The sequence below is a fragment of the Thermobia domestica genome, chromosome 15 (assembly GCF_964235325.1).
Source record: "Thermobia domestica chromosome 15, izTheDome1.hap1.1, whole genome shotgun sequence".
Lineage (NCBI taxonomy): Eukaryota > Metazoa > Arthropoda > Insecta > Zygentoma > Lepismatidae > Thermobia > Thermobia domestica.
This window is the reverse complement of record NC_137468.1, coordinates 180,826,745-180,848,874: the sequence shown is the minus strand read 5'-3', so window position 1 is coordinate 180,848,874 and position 22,130 is coordinate 180,826,745.

The window sequence follows — 22,130 nt, the reverse complement described above, 5'->3', positions numbered from 1 at the left end:
TTCCTATCCTTTTTAAAACTTCTTCGTTCGTTCCTCTCTCAGTCCATTTTATGATCTCCATCTTCCTTCGACACCACATTTTGAAGCTCTCTAAATATTTCTTCTCTGATTCCCGTTAAGTCCAAGATTGAATTATACAGTCTAATATTGCACATATACCAGTTGACTAAGTGTTATCTTAGTCCAATATTAAGCCTGTTGCATAAGAATGATCTTTTCATGTTGAACATTTCTTTGGCTGTGGCAATTCCTGACTTGATATCTTTGGTGCAGAAGCGTAATGACATTGGATTAATCGTGCAACTCTATCAATCTCGACACTGGAACTCACTAATAGAATAATAAACACTTCTGACCAGAGTATATACACTTATTTATTAAAAACTAAAATAACGGTTTCAACTAAATAACGGTGTAACGGTTTCGACAACTTAACGCTATCCTCATCAGACAATAACTGCTGATCTGATGAAAATAACGTTAAGTTGTCGAAACTATTACACTGTATTCTAGTTTTTAATAAATAAGTATATATACTCTGGTCAGAAGTGTTGATTATTCTATTGGATTCATGGATGTTGAATTCCATTCCATGTAGTTTCCCAGTGTCAATTATTTTGTCAGTCATCTTCTGTACTCTTTCTTTAGTTCTACGGATAAAATAAGAAGTCCTGACTGACTGATCAACGCCTAAGACAATCTCCTGAAGTTAGAAACTTCAAATTTGAACCGTATATAAGATTTTTGGCACAACATGGGATTTAGGAAGATTTTTTGAAAATTATATGAGGAAGGGGAAACCGGAAATGCAGGTTGTAATCATTATTATAATATGTCCAATTCCTGGAATCCTTTAGGTTTGGGCACGTAGAATTTGGTATTTAGACATTTTATTTGTAATATTTAATAACGCTACAGTGTTTTGTTAAATATATTTATCAAGGAAGAGAAAGAAAAAGAAGGGAAGAAAAACAGGTGAGAATTTGAATTATTCCACATCTCGAAATCTCTCTACTCAAGAGACATTAAATGTGCAATGACAAAAAAAAAAAAAAAAAAAAAAAAAAAAAATGTAGTTAGAGTACTTAAAAAAGGTAGGTTACATGCGTAATTCCTACATATTTTGAACTTAACGTGCAAGGACGTTTAACTGAAAACCCATTTTTTTATAATACATTGTAATATAAGTATAAGTGTTCCATCTATACGTACTTTCCGTATGAAACAATATAGGCGGTCAGGATCTCACATACAAGTGGACGTATATAACATATAGCTGAGGAATGTAACATAAGTATATGCATGTGATATACCGAAAACTGTTAGATGTCAGACATCCTGCAACGGCATGATATAACATTTAAGAGCAGTGCATGTGTAGCATATGCATAACGTACGCTCCACGGTGATTTCTGTAGTAAGCAAGAGGATTCCGTATATTTGTACAATATACCTCTGTCCGGAGAACGGATGTTTCTCAATGTGGCATTTGAACTTTTGATATAAAATAATCAAACAGTTTTTTTAAAGGGTTTTTTTTCTTATTTGTCCTAAAAGGAAATGATAAGATGCCCATACGAGGTGGTATTTTTAGTTTTACAAACAACGTTTGTGCACCGAGGCAAATGGAGACAGTTATGAACGAACATATAGACGATAATGGTGCAATGTATAAAATCGGAAGAAACGGGAAAACTGCCGATAAACCCATGCATAACGTGTTTGTCCGCCAGAAAGTTTACTTGGCGCGGGCTTGGATCAAAACAGGAATCGCACAAACCAAAGGAGAGTGACCTGCCACTTAATGACCTTTGCCTGACGAGGCGTTCAAATTTCAAGGGAGAACTCAGATAAATTATATATAAAAGGTGCAAAAGAAATACAAATATTGGTCGCAAGACCAAGTAAAAGCATTAGCTTGGTTTTAAATATAATCGATACTAGATGACCGTACCCATTATTAACAAAATTAAGAGTAAACAGGAAACCAATGTTTTCTTTCTTTAAACCGATACAACAAAAATTAATTTCTACAGTGAAGTATACGCATAAATTTTCTGAAAATTATAAAATTATATTAAATGAGATTATTCTCTAAATATTAAAATTTAACTGAACGATTATGATAAGTAGTATTTACAAATATTACCATCATGAAATTATCAACAGTTAATCAAATCACATGATATAGAGAAAAAAAGGGTAAATATAGAATTAAAATGAAATCTTTTTAAGGTTTATGCCTCACGGTAATGCTGGTTAGGCTAAATGGTGGAATGAAGGAAACGGGAGAACTCGAGAAAACTCAAGAGCACGGTGTTTGTCCACTACGAAGTCCACACGGCGCGAGCTTGTATCGAACCAGGGACCCCAAGCACCGGAGGTGGTAAATATAGAGTCTGCCTGAGAAATGTATACAATGTTTAACCTCTTAACTGCCAATAATGACTCAAGTCGTCATGAGAATTTCGCTTGTATTTACAGTCTGACGACTATGTTCCTCATAATAAGATTCGTATTGGGAATGACAAAATAATACGTATTTTTCGTGGGACGTAAAACAAACATTTAATTCCAATTCATAATACGTACTTTTAACAAATTTATTCCCTATTCAGATGCAAATTTCTGATTCGGAAACTCAGCCAGTTATCAAGTTAATAAAGACCCTATATATCATATTTCTTAATTACATTTAATTATTGTTCAAACATGTGTGAGAAATCTTCAAAGTAGCATATGTTTACACTAAATGTTCAAAATTTTGCACATTTGCTGCCAAACACTTCACAGAACGACAGCGGTCAATGTATGAATGAAGACCGACGCAGAGGGCTGTAACTTGTGGGAGGCAGGGGGCAACGCCCCCCCCCCCCCAAGAAGCTCGCCGCCGTTCGTTGGAGGCCCCTTTTAAAGGGAAAATTTTCTTATTCCGCATACGTTAAGAACATGAAATTATAAATGAAGAATCAAACAGGTTCAGTACATTGCATAAACAAAAAACACACAAAAGGTACATAAAATAAAAATGAGTCGTGGGTCTATTTGAGTAAAAATGTCTACTATTAGGGGCCCTAGAAATACTACTTATTAGTATGGCTATGAGATTTGTCAGTATTGTCCCCTTAATTAATTTGTCATGTATGAAACGGCGTAAATAGCGGCCCAGCCAACCTTGCAGTGCGAGAGGCCCACAAGCGCCGGGAGGCCCATAAAGAGAAAGGTGGAAAGATGGGCTAAGAATTAGAAAAACAACTTTTTCTAAGGGGACCCAAATACATGTATTAATGTTTGCCCTCCCCGAAAAAAATCTAAGTTACGGCGCTGCCGACGCACATGACTCTGTAATCTGTACAGTTCATCTTCCACACTTTCCCACAAGAAGAAATCCAAGGCGATAAGATCTGGCGAACGGTGAGGGAATTCAATTGGTCCTCTTCGTCCAATCTAATATCTCTGCAGATTGTCGTCCACTGTCACTAACCATGCCTACATTACCGACATCTGTTGAGCAAAAAATCGGGCTACAACATAATTTTAACACAAAACAATTCACAATGCCGACATCTGTTAGGCGAAAATCTATACTACAACATATTTAAATTAGGGATGGCCACAAAGATCCGGTTCCGACGGAACCGGTTCCGCGAGGAACCGGTTCTCGAAGATCCGGTTTTCAGAACCGATTCTGGGTCTGTATCCGAAAACCCGGTTCCAGAACCGAATCTTAGGAACCGGTTCCAGACCTGGATCCGAAAAATCGGTTTCAGAATCGGATCTTAGGAACCGGTTCCATATCTCGATCTGAAAACCCGGTTCCAGAACCGGATCTTAGGAACCGGTTCGAGACCTGGATCCGAAAGCCCCCAAAGACCCGTAAAGGAGGCACAAAGTTCATCTTCAAAACACTGCAAAGAGGACCATGCGCTTGTGCCCTCCCCGCCCAGACCCGCTTGTGCCTCCAGAAAAAAAATGTGGTCCACCAGTGGGTGTTGAGCGCAATGCGTTTGTCAGTTTTCCTGTTTAGCCAATGAGTTTGCCAGTTACCCAGTTCATTTAGCCATATGAGACCACCATTTCATCTAGCGCACTGTTCACAGTCTGCCAGCAGCTCGGATTTAGCGTAGGGATGGTCACAAAGTTTCGGTTCCAGTGGAACCGGTTCCGCGAGGATCTTTTAAACTAGTTCCAGAACTGGATCCGAAGAATCGGTTCCAGACCTGGTTCCGAAGAACCGGTTCCAGGCCTGGATCCGAAAAACCAGTACCGGAACCGGATTTTCTAGAACTAGATCCGTTCAGACCCGAAAACCGGTTCCACTAGAATCGGTTCTGTCCATCCCTAATTTAAATTTCAGAACAATTGTTAATGCCAGCATCCTGATGCAGGATGACTCTGTATTGTAACAAGAAAATATATTAGAAGAGTTGAGGTTTGAGGCTATGTATTCTTTATTTCTCTGGAAATCATTGGTGACTTACATTTGTCTACTTTCTTGACAAATCCGAGCCAATTTACGGATTAAGGACCTATATCGCCTTTGAGAACTTTAAAATAAATGGATAAAAAACAAGTGCATAATATAAAAATCTAAATCATTTGACATAATGTGCAATACCACAAAATTAACAGTGTTGCCAACACAACATAAAGTGAATTTTTTCGATAGCACTACATCAGGTTATTATATACGAGGTGCACACTAAAATTATGTACCCTTACTTTCTTATTTTTAAGAAGAAGAAAATTCAGGTAAACGTCTGCTTATACCTGAACAAACTCTCCCTCTTTATTGTTACACAATTGCAATAGTTCTGTCCATTTGTTTGTAGCATGTGGCATAGTCAGCTTTGTGGTTATGTCCCAGATAGTGGAAAACAACACTTCCCAGAGATGATCTACTGGAAAAATCGCGTCCACGAAGAGAATCCTTCAGGTTTGGGAACAAGCAGAAGCCACTCAAAACTAAAGCTGTTGAGTAGAGTCAAGAAAGAAGTTCAATCAGTAAAAAAAGAAGTTCAGTCAGTCAAAAAAGAAGTTCAGTCAGTCAAGAAAGAAGTTCAGCAGTCAAGAAAGAAGTTCAGTCAGTCAAGAAAGAAGTTCAGTCAATCAAGAAAGAAGTTTAGTCAGTCAAGAAATAAGTTCAGTCAGTCAAGAACTAGATCAAAACCTTAGCAGGATGTGGCAATGCATTGCTCATGTAGGGAATTAAATTGAGTTTATGGTCGTTTGTCAATATTTTTGTGCAAAAGGTCGTGAACGTCCAGCTGCGGTGAGGATTTTCACAATTACCCGTTACTCTTCAACCGAAAATTCCATGTGCTCGGGATGTATAGGAAACACATCTTAATCGTTCAAACATTGTGACTCAACTGTAGTCGCTTAGTAAACAAAACTTCCAGTGCTTGAAGTAGATTGGAGGCTTCCGACGCCATAGTTGCTTTCCTGAAGTGACAAAAAGTGTGGACTTTGAAACAAAAAAGAACGTACTTTTGGTGTGCACCTTCTATTTGAAATCTATATATAAAATAAAAATTTACAGTATCACAGCAGTGGAAATAGCAATACTTTCCTAAAATTTCATGTCATATTTCCGTTTCGGGCTTAAAAGAAAGTGTTTTTGCTAAACACAATAGTTTAAGTCAGTTCCTCATACACATCACAGGTACCTAAAGGCAATTGATTCAAATGTACTGATAGTTTTTGGTGCACCCCCTCAGAAAATACTGGATCCGGTCCTGACGCCTAGTATGGTCATTTCAGTGATGCACCCATTACCGTTTTCTTCCCCTTCTAGGACAAATAACAAAATAACTCTTAGAATAAAACCCTGTTTAATCATTTTACAGTAAATTTAAAATAATCGAGATACGGTACCTAATTTAAAGTATCTTACCTGAAGGGATAACGAGGTAACGAATATTATAATTCCGATTGAAACCTCCCCCCTCTTTTTTTTTGCTTCTCTTCTTCCCTTCTGGGATAATTATATTTTAACAAAATGCTGTAACACGTCGTAAAATATTTTGAATGGATTGTCAAAATACTAAAATTTGATATCTGTCATAATAAAGGACTAAGAGATATGGAGATATTATAATAACTGCAACTCATTTCTCGCTTTCTCTTCGTCATCGAATTTCCCGAAATACTTCCTGAGTACTATCTTACGTCAAAAATCTTATATACTGTTCAAATTTCAAGTTTCTAACTGGTGTTTATCAATGAGTCAGGATTTCTTACTTTATTCCGGTATTTATTTAATTACGAACATATTTTCATATAGAGCTGAATGCCTGTTTATTCTGAAATATCTAACAAATCAAAAAGATGAAGACGTAATTCAATAATAATAATAATAATAATAATAATAATAATAATAATAATAATAATAATAATAATAATAATAATAATAATAATAATAATACCTCAGTAATATCAAGAAAGTTGACGAAAGCTGACAAGAATTTTTCCATTAAAATGACGCTGTAACAGAATTAAATAAATCTAGCGGTATATGTGATATTTCGTTCTAGAACTTAGGAAGCCTGTAGAGCAGAGAGCATTGAACAATTGAAAGTCTAGGTCGTACTATATAGGAAATATCTGTATGTTACGTGTTTGTCTGAATGGAATTTGGAAATATAATTCTGAGAGTAGTGTTTCAAACCTAAAGTACATATGTGTGAGTTTATACAGATATTTGAGGCCACTGATTTTATGATGAGTGTCAAGTAGTTGAATATTTAGTGTTCGTAACAGTTTGTATTTAGAAATCGCACGTGTGAAAGGTACTCTGAAATAGAGGCAAGGAATACCCCATCAGGAAGTCGCAGTCGGAAAGAGGGATTGCCGCCGTCGACGGTGGCAGGCAACCTGCATCCGTCCGCGGTTGCACGACGATCTACTTGTTCAAAGTTATCGACCTTCTGCCGAGGGGGCAAGCGGTCGAAAATCGTAAAATAAAATACGCTTTACCCACTCTTTGCCGACTGTTGCCGACTGTCAGTGTCGCCAAAACAGTCGGAAAGGCCTCTTTCCATACCCTCTGCCGACTCTTATGCCGACCTCTTTTTGACGGCGGTGCCGGCGCATTTAATGCTCATTTCCGACTGTTCTTAAACATTTATCCAAGTCATTGTTTTCCATAATATTCATGCGATCATCTGTGTCAGTGTAAGGGATCAACTTTAATATCCATGTAATAGTATGAATAGAATAACCTTTTCAATTTCCGAAATTTAAGAGGTGTGGTTCTAGCTATCACTCCCAAAACTTAGAAGGTAGCTCTGCCAAGATTTTATATCATTGACTGGCTAGACATTCTACGCAGATCATGTGACAACCCCCAACCAATTTTAGCCGAATAAGATCAATTCGTATCTTTACTACTGCTTTCTACGTTAAAAGGGGGCATAGGCGCCGGTGCCTGCGGAGTTCACTCCCCTTGAGTACACACAATGATATTGTCAATGCGGCAGAACCCCTTCTATGTTTAAGTGTCATTTTCGTGTTCTTATTTCCAAACCATTTTCCTTAATAAGTTATTTAGAATGAGTACTCAAGTGGGTTTTTATTTTGAGGACATAGTACGTATTTACTTTTTAAAAACTTCCAAAATATGCTATGAATAAATGTCGGAAGTCCTATAGTACGGCTTTGTCCATCCGTCGACAGGTATCTGATCAAAAACAGTGATATGGAGAACCGGTTTTCTCCAATTCATCATCCTAATGGTGTAGCTTCCATCTTCTCCATTAACATAATATTTAGCCTGTTAGTTAAAAGTGGTCTTTTCTTGTTGAATGCTCCTCTATCTATGCCAATTCTTGAAATGAGTTCTTTGGTGTAGTTCGGTCTTAATGCGTGGTAATGGGATCTGAGGGCCAAAGCCTTTGATGACACACGTATATGTGGTGCGGTTTATGTTCTTTGGCTGTGAAGTTATCTTGTTTGGGAGATTGGAGCCAAAGTTCTTCTTGGTAGACTGTTGCGTGTTTTGTGACTGAGCTAGGTGAGTATTCTTCTTTGTGGGCAGTCGTGATATTGGTTGTGATATTCTAGTGTTCTTCTTTGGTGTCGCAGATGACTGAGGTTTGTGAGTGATGCCAATATTCTTCTCGGTGGAATGATCTTCTGAAAATGTAATCTGAAAGCACTTTTCATGGGAAACATATATAACAGCTATATTGGTGGATTTAGTGGGAAAGTCAGGTGATAGTCCATTCGTTCTTTCTTCTTGTTGCGTATCAGAGGACAGAGAAAGGTTTTTATCTGCTTCTTCTTGTGATCGAAGGATAAATATCATGGCACGAGGTCCAAAGCAGGTTCTTGAAAGTGATGTAGGAAAGTATCTTTGGTGGAAGTGTCCGTAAATTTAAGAATAAGATGTTTTTTGTTTTGGGTTATGCCTCCTAAGATGAAACACTTCTTGCCGAGACTCTCCCGTAGAATGTCCCCAGTGGTGACGTTATCTTGAAGAAATTACTCTTCAGAGTTAATAATTGCTATCTGACGTCCTTCCATAAACGAAATAGAGTCTTTATTCTTCCTGAAGCATATTCTACGCATGGTGTATGTAAATGATTTTGTTAGTGAATGTAGCGGAAAACTGAACTGAATTGCGTTAATGAGGGGAGTCGGGGGTCTGTAATCGTTGTAAGAGTGGTATAACTACTTGTTTCGACGGAATCTAAGTTAGCACGTCTCACACCTACGTATCTCTCGGTTCGAATGATTGATTGTTATTTCAATTCGTAAAAGCTTCAATTTAAACAGCTAGATGTCTAACACTGGAGGATATGCTATGTTTAACTTCTATCGTCCTTTAGATAGCAGAAAATGAGACACGGATAGCAACCCTTAAAATCAACTTACTCGCGAAGGTATTAAAGGATTGATTCTGTTAACAACACGACACAGGTAATAGCTCTATCTATCTACTGCAAATAATAATAATAATAATAATAATAATAATAATAATAATAATAATAATAATAATAATAAATAAATTTAAAGTTTCGTTTGTTATCGAGTGAAGTAACAGCCATGCTGAGATTATGACCTTATAAGTATTTGGTATGCGATTCTAATAATTTTACACTTAGAAAATTATACAAAGTAATAGACATAAAAAATATATATATGCAGATTGTACATAATATCTATCACTTAAAATGTAACAATTCTAGTTCAAGTAATCTTGTATTCAAACAGTTACCATCTGTATCAAGTGAAGTAATTACCTTGAGATTCTTTTATCTTAATAATATTGCTGTTTAGTAGTGATCTTACTTGCTCAGTCGAAATTTAAAATTTAGAGGAGCATGTTGCTAACCACATTTTAATAATTTTCAGAATATTTGAGAATACGCTTTGCTTTTAATATTAATTTCGGTTGTATGTGTTCTAAAGAAAGCTAATTTAATTTCCAGTACATACTTACTTATTTTAACGATGAAGCCGACATCTAAAAACAATTATAGAATATTTGGCACAAAGAAATCCCTTTACGTCTCAGTGAAAGCATTATTTTGCGTTGTTACTCACACATTTTACATAAAATTCGTCTGAATTCTCTCATGATATTTGAACACCTCATGATTCTGCAGTGGCTCAAAGGTAGAGTTCTCTCCTCTGTACGTGGGGTAACTGTTTCGATCCTAGCTCGCGTCAAGTAAACTTTGTGGTGGCAAACACCGTGTACATTGGTTTAATCGGGGGTACTCTGGTTTCTTCTCACATTTTACATTCCACCATTTTCATCCAAATTTCATAATTGTCTTCCTTATCCACGGTACAAAATCATCGTACGTCAAGGTGACCAGAATTTTTACTGTCAAAAACGGGACGCATATGAATCGGCGACGGGGGGGGGGGGGGGACTAACTTTCACATTGCATGTTGGGATTTAGCAGTGTTTCAATTTACCAAATACACAAGTAAGAATGATAACACAGCCTTTCTAACTTAAGTACTACCGAAAAATAATTTTAACTACTTCAACACTCAGAATTCCCACTTGAACCACAGAACACTCAATTCTCATTTGAATATTCACAAGTTCTAGGCACGGCTGAATCTTCCCAATGAGTGTTGGTACGGAAGAGTGTAGAATGAGCATTGACCATTTATAATTTGAATAATAATTACGGGACACCTGGATCATGTTTCCTTAAAAACTGGACATTTAGGCGTCCCGTTTGAGAATCAGAAACAAACGGGACAACGGTTGAAAATAAGGGACTGTCCCGGCTAAAACGGGACGTCTGGTCACCTTGTCGTACGTTAAACGAAAATAATACCACCTCGTGTGTATATCTCAGTGAATCACCAACATTTTTCATTACCTCTAGGACAAGTAACAAAAAAACACATAAAAACTTCTTTTATCATTTTAAATAAAAAGTCAAAACAACACATTTTACTTTTTTTGGCTGAAGAGATTCCGAGATGTACAGCAATTCAAATTCTAAACTGTTTTCCTTCGCTTGTGGGATAAATAGTTTAAATACCACTCTAACATTTTGTTAAATATTGGAAATGAAAAGTTTAAATTCCGAACTCCATGTTTCCAACTTTAAAGGGTTCCAAGATATATTACTATACTAATTCTAACCTACATTACTAACTCTCCATTCCTCGTCAAATGAAACAAAGAATCTTTGTGAATAGTATCTTACGTCGAAATTCCTATATACTCTTCCTATATACAAGAAAAGTTCACTCTTAGATAGCAGGCTTAATATTGGACTAAGGAAGAAATTGTTTAGATGCTATGTATGAAGTATTGGGCTGTATGGTTCACGGACTTTAACATTACCGAAGTTAAAAAAAAAAAAACAAAATAATGTATAGGTAGCTTCGAAATGTGGTGTTAGAGGAAGATAGAGAAGAGAAAATGGACAGAAAGAGTAACAAAACCAAGACGTTTTAAAGCAGATAGGAGAGAAAAAGACTAAGGGAGGAGATAAGCCTATTCTTAAGACAGTGAATTGATTGCAAAAAAAAAAAAAAAAGCCGTTTCTTGATATACTGTATATTTAACCGTTTTTGATATACGGAAATCAGTATTTAAACTTGAAATAATCATAAATTAACAGCTCTGGTTTCAGTAGACTGATATGTATAGTCATAATATATTATTCTGAGAAGATAAATCGTTAGCAAAAATTAGTTTTTGAGTATCATTTACCATTTTTCCCCTATGGCCATAAAAGTTGAAACCGAAAATAACTAATTAAACCACTTCTGGCTTGAATGGAGAGTTAACGAAAATGGGACCATTCCTTGGAACGCTAAATTAAAAAAAGAAACTAATCTCGATACCATTTACCGTTTTTGCTCTGATACTTGTCGACAGGCGGACAACTTGAGTAGCCATTCTATACAACTTAGCCAGGAAAATTGTTTGTGCAAATAAGAACACGAAAATGACATAAACATTGGAGGGGTTTAGCCCCATAGACAATATTATTGAGGGGTCTCAAGGGGTTTGAGCCCCAGATTCAGGTACCTATGCCCCCTTTTAGCGCGGTCTCCAGTAGTAGGGATGAGCGTTCGTCTCACTCGGCTCTTATTGTCTGAGGGACGTCAGGCGACCTGATCATGTTTTATAAAGTCATAGGATCAATGCTCTAAAATTTTGGCAGAGGCCTCCTTGGCCTACCCATTACATTTTGGGAAGGACATCTAGGACAATAGCCCTTAAATTGAGGAAATAAAAAGGTAATTGTTGTCGTAGTATTATATTGATATTACAGTTGATCCCTTGTACTTACATAGATGATCACTTGCATACTTCCGAAAGCAATGTCTTGGATAAAAAGATGGTTATAAGTCTAAGGACAAATGCAGGATATGGAAAAGTTACATAAAGCAAAACTTCACAATGGTTAAATTTCACTGAATGTGTTACGAATAATGATATCAAAATGTAAGTTGATGGCGATATATCCCTCACATGACGAACACAAGTGTATTATATTTTTGAAAAGTTCCATGATAAGGAAGTGCTCCAAAAGTGCCCAATTTTCCCGTTTGCGTTGTGCGCATACAATTTGGTGCGGGAAGAGGTCGTAGCCTAAGACCTGCACGTATAAACAATGGTGCACTGTTAAAAATGGTTTCTTAAATTCGAGAAAAAATCCTCGTATTTGAGAACATCCGTTTCTTACCTGTGCACCGAGTAATACATTCTTAAAAGTGAGATTTCGACTTTCTCAAATCATTTTGAGAAATAATGACTCAAATGCGAGGAATTATGTTTCATTTTTGAGGGTGCAAATGCTTTCTCAAATTTGAGAAAAAATGTATTTTTTCTTAAAATTGAGAAAGTAACATTTGAGGAAATTAGACGTATAACCCCAATTTTGAGAAACGCATTTCTCAAAAATGTTTGAGAAACATCTTCCTCAAAAGCGAGAAACGGTGCACAGAAACGGGATTCTCAAATACAACAAGACGTAAAAGGATATAAACATAATATAAACATGCAAAAAAATTCAAACTATTAGTACACCCAGAATTTATATTAAATAAACACCTATAGTTATAGATATTGTTTAAAACATAACACATTTAAATCTTCACTTCAACTCAAGAAAATTCCACGAATACCACGATGACTTGTATTTTAGGTGCGTTACTTATTCCTACTGCATCAGACAGTTGAACATTTTCCTTTTTATCACTGTTCACTTTCTCAAGACTTTTCTTTTTCATCGACGTGGTTTACTCAAGATTCTCCCGTTTCCTACAACACTATACCAAGTTCTTGATAATACAGATTCAAGAATTATCCGTCTACATCAGAATAACGGCAACAATTTCTGCTGGAGTATAACGTCCCACGATTATGCTACGAAGATCAGGGAGACGTTATGATGAAAATGAGCGAAAATGCTGTAGTGAAGAAAGTGAGGGAATCCCGATAAAACACACATAAGATGTTTATTCACACTGCTCACTTGACGGAGGTGGAATCAAACTAGGGACCCCATGCATTGGAGGCTACTTCTACCACTGAGTCATCGCAGTCCAATATGCCTACTTCTCTACTATAAAAAGTTGCCTACATGAGAAAACACCGTGTTTGTGGGTTTTTCCAGGATTCTCCAGTTTCCTCCTACAAGAAACGTACACAGGAATTTATTTCGGGGGGTTCCAAGTTCAATACGAGGACAAATTGTATTAAAATATGTAAAATTTACAAAAAAATTTACATGTCCCTAAAATTTGATAAAATTTACATAAAAGTAGCAATTTCTGGGAAGGTCTGGAGTTCCAGGACTCAGCCCCTACCTTCCTCCTTCTTCATTACGGCAGGGGCATGTGGCAGTTTCTGCCCCTCATAAATGTGCTGAAACTCCACTGCTAAGTATTCAATTCAGATTGGAAACAAGGTCACAAACCCATGCAAAAACTGCCAAGAAACGTACGTCCACATTTTCATTACACCATTATTATCCATCTCTATCACTGTCTCTCTTAGAAATAGCCTTGGAGCACAATCGTGGGACGTTGGATTAAAAAATAAATGAAATTTTTGAGTTTTACTTCCCACAGTTGTGATGGGTAGACTGAAGGAGACGATGATGATGAGAATGAAAAATATAGTGGAATGAAGAAAGTGGGAAGAAATGGGAGAACCCCGAGAAAACCCATGCACACTGTGTTTATCCACCAGAAAGCCCACTTGCCGTGAGCTGAGAATCCTGGGATCAAAGCAAGGGCCTCATCGCACCAGAGGTGAACCCTCTACCACTGAGCTATCGCAACCCCTATATTAAATTAAGAACAAATACGTACAGTACTATGCCACAAATAACCTGCTAACTTGTGTCATTAAAATGATTACTGGTCGTGAAAAAAAGGAGGCGTCAATCTTTGCTAGGTGATCAGTACAAAGTACCTTTGTATTACAATTCCATAATAATAAATAGCACGTTGTTTTGTAACGCTGTTTCTAACTACACAGATGATTTATGTATTCTTTGTTTCCGTACATAAGCCATTTTGCACATTATAACGAATGGCGAAGGGTGTAAAACATTGACATGCCTCCGTGCCCTACGGGGCTCTAACCCGCCTTCACTTGTTATTGCTGCACTCGTTGTTATGCGAATTGAGTACTGAGCTTTGATACATAAGGGAGCCAACCTGACTGCTATAGCCTATATAACCTGTTTGAGGGGGTTCCGTGTTCTACACCCCAACGAATGTACTACAGTAAATTTTAGTCTATGGTAGTATGTTTACAATTCACCCAAACTTACGTTCAAATGTTGATATGCATGCTGCTCCTCGCCGCTGTCACATGACATGTATCCATACGCCACCTAAGCTACATCACCTACTGCGTACTCATATCCATTCGCACTCTGCTACAGCCGAAATCCTTTATCTCGTTTCCTGAATAGTAATTGAGCCCTAGCAATATTACTCTCTAGTAAAACATAGTAATATTATTTCGGTAAGACTGTTACCCTTATTTTTAATCATCTATGATATTGCAAATCACGCACTATTTCATTCTCATTTTTAAGAAGTGAGAAAATCTCATAAATGGGAACCTGAAAATTTGCCTTGAGCTCACAAATGAAAACACATTTGGAAATAATGAGACATTTTTCCTCAAATATGAGTAAATATTACTTATTTTGTTTTGAACTTGCATTTTTCTCATTTCTGAGCAAGGAAATTTTTAAGAGTGTGGTCATAGCTCACTGGGAACATGACCAAAAATGGGTCAACAATACGATGAAAATGCCCGTAAGGCATGCATGTTTTTTACATTTTTTTATATCGCCCAAAAGAGGGGGCCATGTCCGTTGAGGTTTAATGGAAGGGGAAACTACACATTGAGCTCTACAAGCACTATCGCATTCGAACCTGCGGGACAAAGAAACAAATCAGGTCAAGTCAAAAGACTCACCATTTTTGATGCTCAGACTGGCTTGATATGAGGCAAATATCTTACCTTATTTGTGTACATATGCACTCCAGGCACAGTAGTCGGTTAAAATACTGCACTTTCGTTTTATACGATCTTGCTCGGGAAGATGACGATTGCATTATAGTATATTGTTGTGCGCATGTTATGCTCATTATTTAGTACTTAGGAACAGAGATGGTCATTTTTCCTAGCCCTCCCTGACATCACCCTCAATTGACGCCCCTCACCCTCAATTGACGCCCCTCACCCTCACCCTCTATCACACTCACTCTCCATTGACACCCTCCACTCATCCTCCCTCACACTCACCCTCCATTGACGCCCTCACACTCACCCTCCATTGACGCCCCCACACTCACCCTTCCTCACACTCACCCACCATTGACGCCCTCACACTTATGTATAACATTGCATCGTATATTGTAATCACCCAACTACCTCAGCGGTACTGAGAGTAAAGGAAACATTGTAGTTCAACTCAGGTAACATATCAATCATTTTGTTCCTTACAATACCACGTATTACCCTAGCGCAATGATCCATTTTTTCTGCGAACATCACTGCTTATTTTTAGATATGGTGAGCAATGTACGAAATCCTAAGAATTATTCAACTCCACTTATTTCATACATAGAAATGCCATTCAACGGAAATATGACACACTTTTTAAGTCATTCTATTCCGAGAGGTTTACCTGGTATCAAGCCAGTCTGAGCATCGAAGATAGTACGTACCCTAATGTTGATCCACGTGGTTTCTCTATTCCGCAGGCCCTAGTGCAATGAAATTCACAATGCTTGTAGAGTTCAATGTATAGTCTCACTTCCATAAAAGCTCAACGGAGCGAGCCCCCTCTTTTGGGTGATATATAAAAAGTCAAACAAATGCGCACCTTATGGTCACTTTCATTGCATTGTTGACCTATTCTTGGTCATGTTCCCATTGAGCTATGACCACTATTGTCAATATGTGAAGGTCTTATATCACGACCTCATGTAACACCAAATTGTATGCGCACGACGGAAATGGGAAAATCGAGCACTTTCGGAACAGCTCCTTTAAACTTACCCGGGTTCGATTCCCGGCGGGAGCTCATGTGGTTCGGATTCCACGTTAATCAGTAGGTCCACGTCTCATATAGCCTCGCTGCTGAAAAAGGACGTTAAACTCAAAATCAACTCAACTCAACTCCTTTAAACTTAATATATTATGTGGTTTATCTCAATGACAGTGATTGAAACACGTGTCATCTTTTGACATTAATAAAAGTTCGTATTCCCTAATATTATTGTAGAATTGTAACTAGTAGTAGTACTATTATTGTAGAATAAATTAATTGTCATTTTAAAATGGAATTTCCTTTTTTATGACAAGATAATTTGTTTTGTTTGAACAGAGTGCGCATAATATCATTTTTTTTTATCTTTCTGGTCTTGAGTTCATAATATACAACTAGTCTCAAACAAAGAGTGTACATATTTGACATTAATACAAACGTTATATGGTTGGATCAATTTCCATGCGGAAGTTGAATATCCAGCATGATTGACTGGATGCATTGATTTTCAGCTTATTTCGCCTTATCTTGAAACAGTAAGAGCACTCAAGCTTTGTAGTTAAGCTTGTGATCAAAGAGCTTTGTTTCTTTTTCCCTGTTCTCCCAGAGCTAGTGATCTTATACATTGATGCCATCAGGAACTCTAAGTAAGATCACAATATATTTCAATACATGATCACAATACTTGAGTATTAGTATAGGGCTTGTTCAAGTACATGCATTTCGTTACCAGATATCAAACAGAGGTATCCAGATGTTACAAGAATCCAAGGAAACTTTCCAGGGGCCCGTTTTTCCTTTTTCCCTTCACCACGATTGATGCCGCACACATAACGGACACTTCAACCGTTATATATATATATTATCCTTATTATCTACATAGTTTTCAGCATTCTATTATATCGTCTTGTGTACAGTGAATAATAACTATTTATATTTGTATAAGCACATAAATATATAAATAAACGAACGAAAATGAAGTTAAGAAGGTTAAAATTGTATAATGCGTAAAAAAATAATAATCTTTTGCCTAAAATTGTAGAAGTTTCAATTTAATCTGGGATGTGAAACCTGCAGGATACCTGCTGCCCTCTAACGTCGTTATGTATAACTTCTATTACTCTACCTATAGAATTGTATACTGTAACTTTCTTTTTCAATAGCAGAAAATGGGACATCGTTAATGTCGACTTAACAAACTCGACCCAGATCGTCGCTATATATATGCATTACAAATCCTTTTACTTTCCTATGTATTACTTTCCTTCAAGAGCTACCGATGTATTACAAATCCTTTTACTTTCCTATATATTACTTTCCTTCAAGAGCTACCGATGTATTACAAATCCTTTTACTTTCTTATGTATTACTTTCCTTCAAGAGCTAGCGATGTATTACGACTCCTTTTACTTTCCTATGTATTACTTTCCTTCAAGAGCTACCGATGTATTACAAATCCCTTTACTTTCCTATGTATTGTTTTCCTTCAAGACCTACCGATGTATTACGAATCCTTTTAGTTTCCTATGTATTACTTTCCTTCAAAAACTAGCGATGTATTACGACTCCTTTTACTTTCCTATGTATTACTTTCCTTCAAGAGCTACCGATGTATTACGACTCCTTTTACTTTCCTATGTATTACTTTCCTTCAAGAGCTAGCGATGTATTACGACTCCTTTTACTTTCCTATGTATTACTTTCCTTCAAGAGCAAACGATGTATTACGAATCCTTTTAGTTTCCTATGTATTACTTTCCTTCAAGAGCTACCGATGTATTACGAATCCTTTTACTTTCCTATGTATTACTTTCCTTCAAGAGCTACCGATGTATTACGACTCCTTTTACTTTCCTATGTATTACTTTCCTTCAAGAGCTAGCGATGTATTACGAATCCTTTTACTTTCCTATGTATTACTTTCCTTCAAGAGCTACCGATGTATTACGAATCCTTTTAGTTTCCTATGTATTACTTTCCTTCAAGAGCTAGCGATGTATTACGACTCCTTTCACTTTCCTATGTATTACTTTCCTTCAAGAGCTACCGATGTATTACGAATCCTTTTACTTTCTTATGTATTACTTTCCTTCAAGAGCTAGCGATGTATTACGACTCCTTTTACTTTCCTATGTATTACTTTCCTTCAAGACCTACCGATGTATTACGAATCCTTTTACTTTCCTATGTATTACTTTCCTTCAAGAGCAAACGATGTATTACGACTTCTTTTACTTTCCCATGTATTACTTTCCTTGAAGAGCTACCGATGTATTACGAATCCTTTTAGTTTCCTATGTATTACTTTCCTTCAAGAGCTACCGATGTATTACGAATCCTTTTACTTTCCTATGTATTACTTTCCTTCAAGAGCTACCGATGTATTACGAATCCTTTTACTTTGCTATGTATTACTTTCCTTCAAGAGCTACCGATGTATTACGAATCCTTTTACTTTCCTATGTATTACTTTCCTACAAGAGCTAGCGATGTATTACGAATCCTTTTACTTTCCTATGTATTACTTTCCTTCAAGAGCTAGCGATGTATTACGACTCCTTTTACTTTCCTATGTATTACTTTCCTTCAAGAGCTACCGATGTATTACAAATCCTTTTACTTTCCTATGTATTACTTTCCTTCAAGACCTAGCGATGTATTACGAATCCTTTTAGTTTCCTATGTATTACTTTCCTTCAAGAGCTAGCGATGTATTACGAATCCTTTTAGTTTCCTATGTATTACTTTCCTTCAAGAGCTAGTGATGTATTACGAATCCTTTTAGTTTCCTATGTATTACTTTCCTTCAAGAGCTAGCGATGTATTACGACTCCTTTTACTTTCCTATGTATTACTTTCCTTCAAGAGCTAGCGATGTATTACGACTCCTTTTACTTTCCTATGTATTACTTTCCTTCAAGAGCAAACGATGTATTACGAATCCTTTTAGTTTCCTATGTATTACTTTCCTTCAAGAGCTACCGATGTATTACGAATCCTTTTACTTTCCTATGTATTACTTTCCTTCAAGAGCTACCGATGTATTACGACTCCTTTTACTTTCCTATGTATTACTTTCCTTCAAGAGCTAGCGATGTATTACGAATCCTTTTACTTTCCTATGTATTACTTTCCTTCAAGAGCTACCGATGTATTACGAATCCTTTTAGTTTCCTATGTATTACTTTCCTTCAAGAGCTAGCGATGTATTACGACTCCTTTCACTTTCCTATGTATTACTTTCCTTCAAGAGCTACCGATGTATTACGAATCCTTTTACTTTCTTATGTATTACTTTCCTTCAAGAGCTAGCGATGTATTACGACTCCTTTTACTTTCCTATGTATTACTTTCCTTCAAGACCTACCGATGTATTACGAATCCTTTTACTTTCCTATGTATTACTTTCCTTCAAGAGCAAACGATGTATTACGACTTCTTTTACTTTCCCATGTATTACTTTCCTTGAAGAGCTACCGATGTATTACGAATCCTTTTAGTTTCCTATGTATTACTTTCCTTCAAGAGCTACCGATGTATTACGAATCCTTTTACTTTCCTATGTATTACTTTCCTTCAAGAGCTACCGATGTATTACGAATCCTTTTACTTTGCTATGTATTACTTTCCTTCAAGAGCTACCGATGTATTACGAATCCTTTTACTTTCCTATGTATTACTTTCCTACAAGAGCTAGCGATGTATTACGAATCCTTTTACTTTCCTATGTATTACTTTCCTTCAAGAGCTAGCGATGTATTACGACTCCTTTTACTTTCCTATGTATTACTTTCCTTCAAGAGCTACCGATGTATTACAAATCCTTTTACTTTCCTATGTATTACTTTCCTTCAAGACCTAGCGATGTATTACGAATCGTTTTAGTTTCCTATGTATTACTTTCCTTCAAGAGCTAGCGATGTATTACGAATCCTTTTAGTTTCCTATGTATTACTTTCCTTCAAGAGCTAGTGATGTATTACGAATCCTTTTAGTTTCCTATGTATTACTTTCCTTCAAGAGCTAGCGATCTATTACGACTCCTTTTACTTTCCTATGTTTTACTTTCCTTCAAGAGCTAGCGTTGTATTACGACTCCTTTTAGTTTCCTATGTATTACTTTCCTTCAAGAGCTACCGATGAATTACGAATCCTTTTAGTTTCCTATGTATTACTTTCCTTCAAGAGCTAGCGATGTATTACGATTCCTTTTACTTTCCTATGTATTTCTTTCCTTAAAGAGCTACCGATGTATTACAAATCCTTTTACTTTCCTATGTATTGCTTTCCTTCAAGACCTACCGATGTATTACAAATCCTTTTACTTTCCAATGTATTACTTTCCTTCAAGAGCTACTGAGTAGAGTAATGGATGTAATGGCACTACAAGGCTATAAGTAACAGTTGTGTGACTCTTACGAAACTTTTGCACTAGAAAATTAGAAGAAAATAATATAGATAGCCTACGTTATCCTTTGAGAGGTTAATGGACAACCTCGGCGACAATAATGATTTTAGGTATCAAATTTCAAGAAACAGAGTTCAAAACTTTCCTTACATACGTAATATGGAATAGAGATGAGCACCGTTGAAGTCAAGATGAAGAACTAACTTCACAAAATATCTCGGACGAGATAATTTCTCCAGTATATCTATTGCAAAAAAAAAAAAAAAAAAAAATAGATTTCAAATATTTGGTTACATTATGAGATACAGCTAAGCTCAAGAATTCTCTTCGTGAACCCCATTTTGCCAGTAGATCTTCACTCAAAGTGTTATTTTTCAGTATGTGAAATATATCTTCAAAGGTGATTATACCACATGCTACACTAACCTGACAGAGCAATGGCAGATGTGTATCAATAAAGAGGGAGAGTTCACGGGTTATTTTCCACGTTTTTTTAAAATTTTTTATTTCTTTTTTTGAAATTAGAGCGGAACAACACGTCCTTTTTTGGTGTACTCATCATATTTAAAATTTAACAAAAATACTCTTTTGGGGTTGACAACACTGTTAATTTTGTGGTATTGCAGATTATCAAACGTTTTGCCCAATCCATTTTTGTATAGCACATTTTTAATCTATTATTTTATTATTAATCTATTATCTATTATTTTAAAATTTAAAAGGACGAAATACGGCATTAGTTTCCAATTCACTTCTGGTTTGTCGGGGGTAACAAGACAAGTGTTTCTTTACGTCATGAATAGTTTCCAGATGGGACAGGATGCTAGTTCATTATACTTCTGCTCACCAAAATGTAACGTTATACGGAACCTTTTTAAAAAATAAAGCCTGGGATACGGCGCCAATTTTGAACAAAATGTAGGGTTATATTCAAATGGTTGTGGATCAGGCCCTAATATGCGTAAACTCACGTAAGTTGGAACATTTTACGGGGAATACGTGCAAGTTTCATAACGTGTGTGGTTGACGCAGATCGAATGTAATCAAGGATTAGGGGTGGTGGGAAATTAGAATATTTACAATTTTTCTAATGAAAATTTTGACTTCTGCCCGCAACTCTGTCATTTTACAAGTTGAAAATATGCATTAAAATGTTCTTTTGGACGTTCTAAATAAAATATAAAAGTAGTGTTACCATAGGATACACACAGCGTAATTAGGAAATTCGTCAATATCATAATGTATCTACGCCACTAATTAGCAAAGAAAGAGCAAAATGCAGGGTTATTTTCAAATGGTCACAGCTCAAGTTCTAATAGCAGTAGACCCTCGAAACTTGAAGCATTTTATGGAGTATAATGAAGGTTTCATAATAAGTATGGTTTACACTCGACAACTATAGTATAAAAATAGGGGTGGGGGAAAACAGAATTTTTACAATTTTTCTAATAAAAATTTTGGGTTCCGCCCCCTCTGCTGTCCTAAAAGTTAACGATGCGCATAAAATGCATATCAAAATATTCTTTGATATATTCTCAATAAAATGTAACAGCAGTGTTTACAAAGGATACACTAAGAGTAATAAGAAATTCCTCAAAATTATAATGTATCTATGCCACTGATTAGGAAAGAAAGTGCAAAATGCAGGTTTATTTTCAAATGATCGTAGCTCAGGCTCTAATGGCGGTAGACTCAAGAAAGTTAAAGCA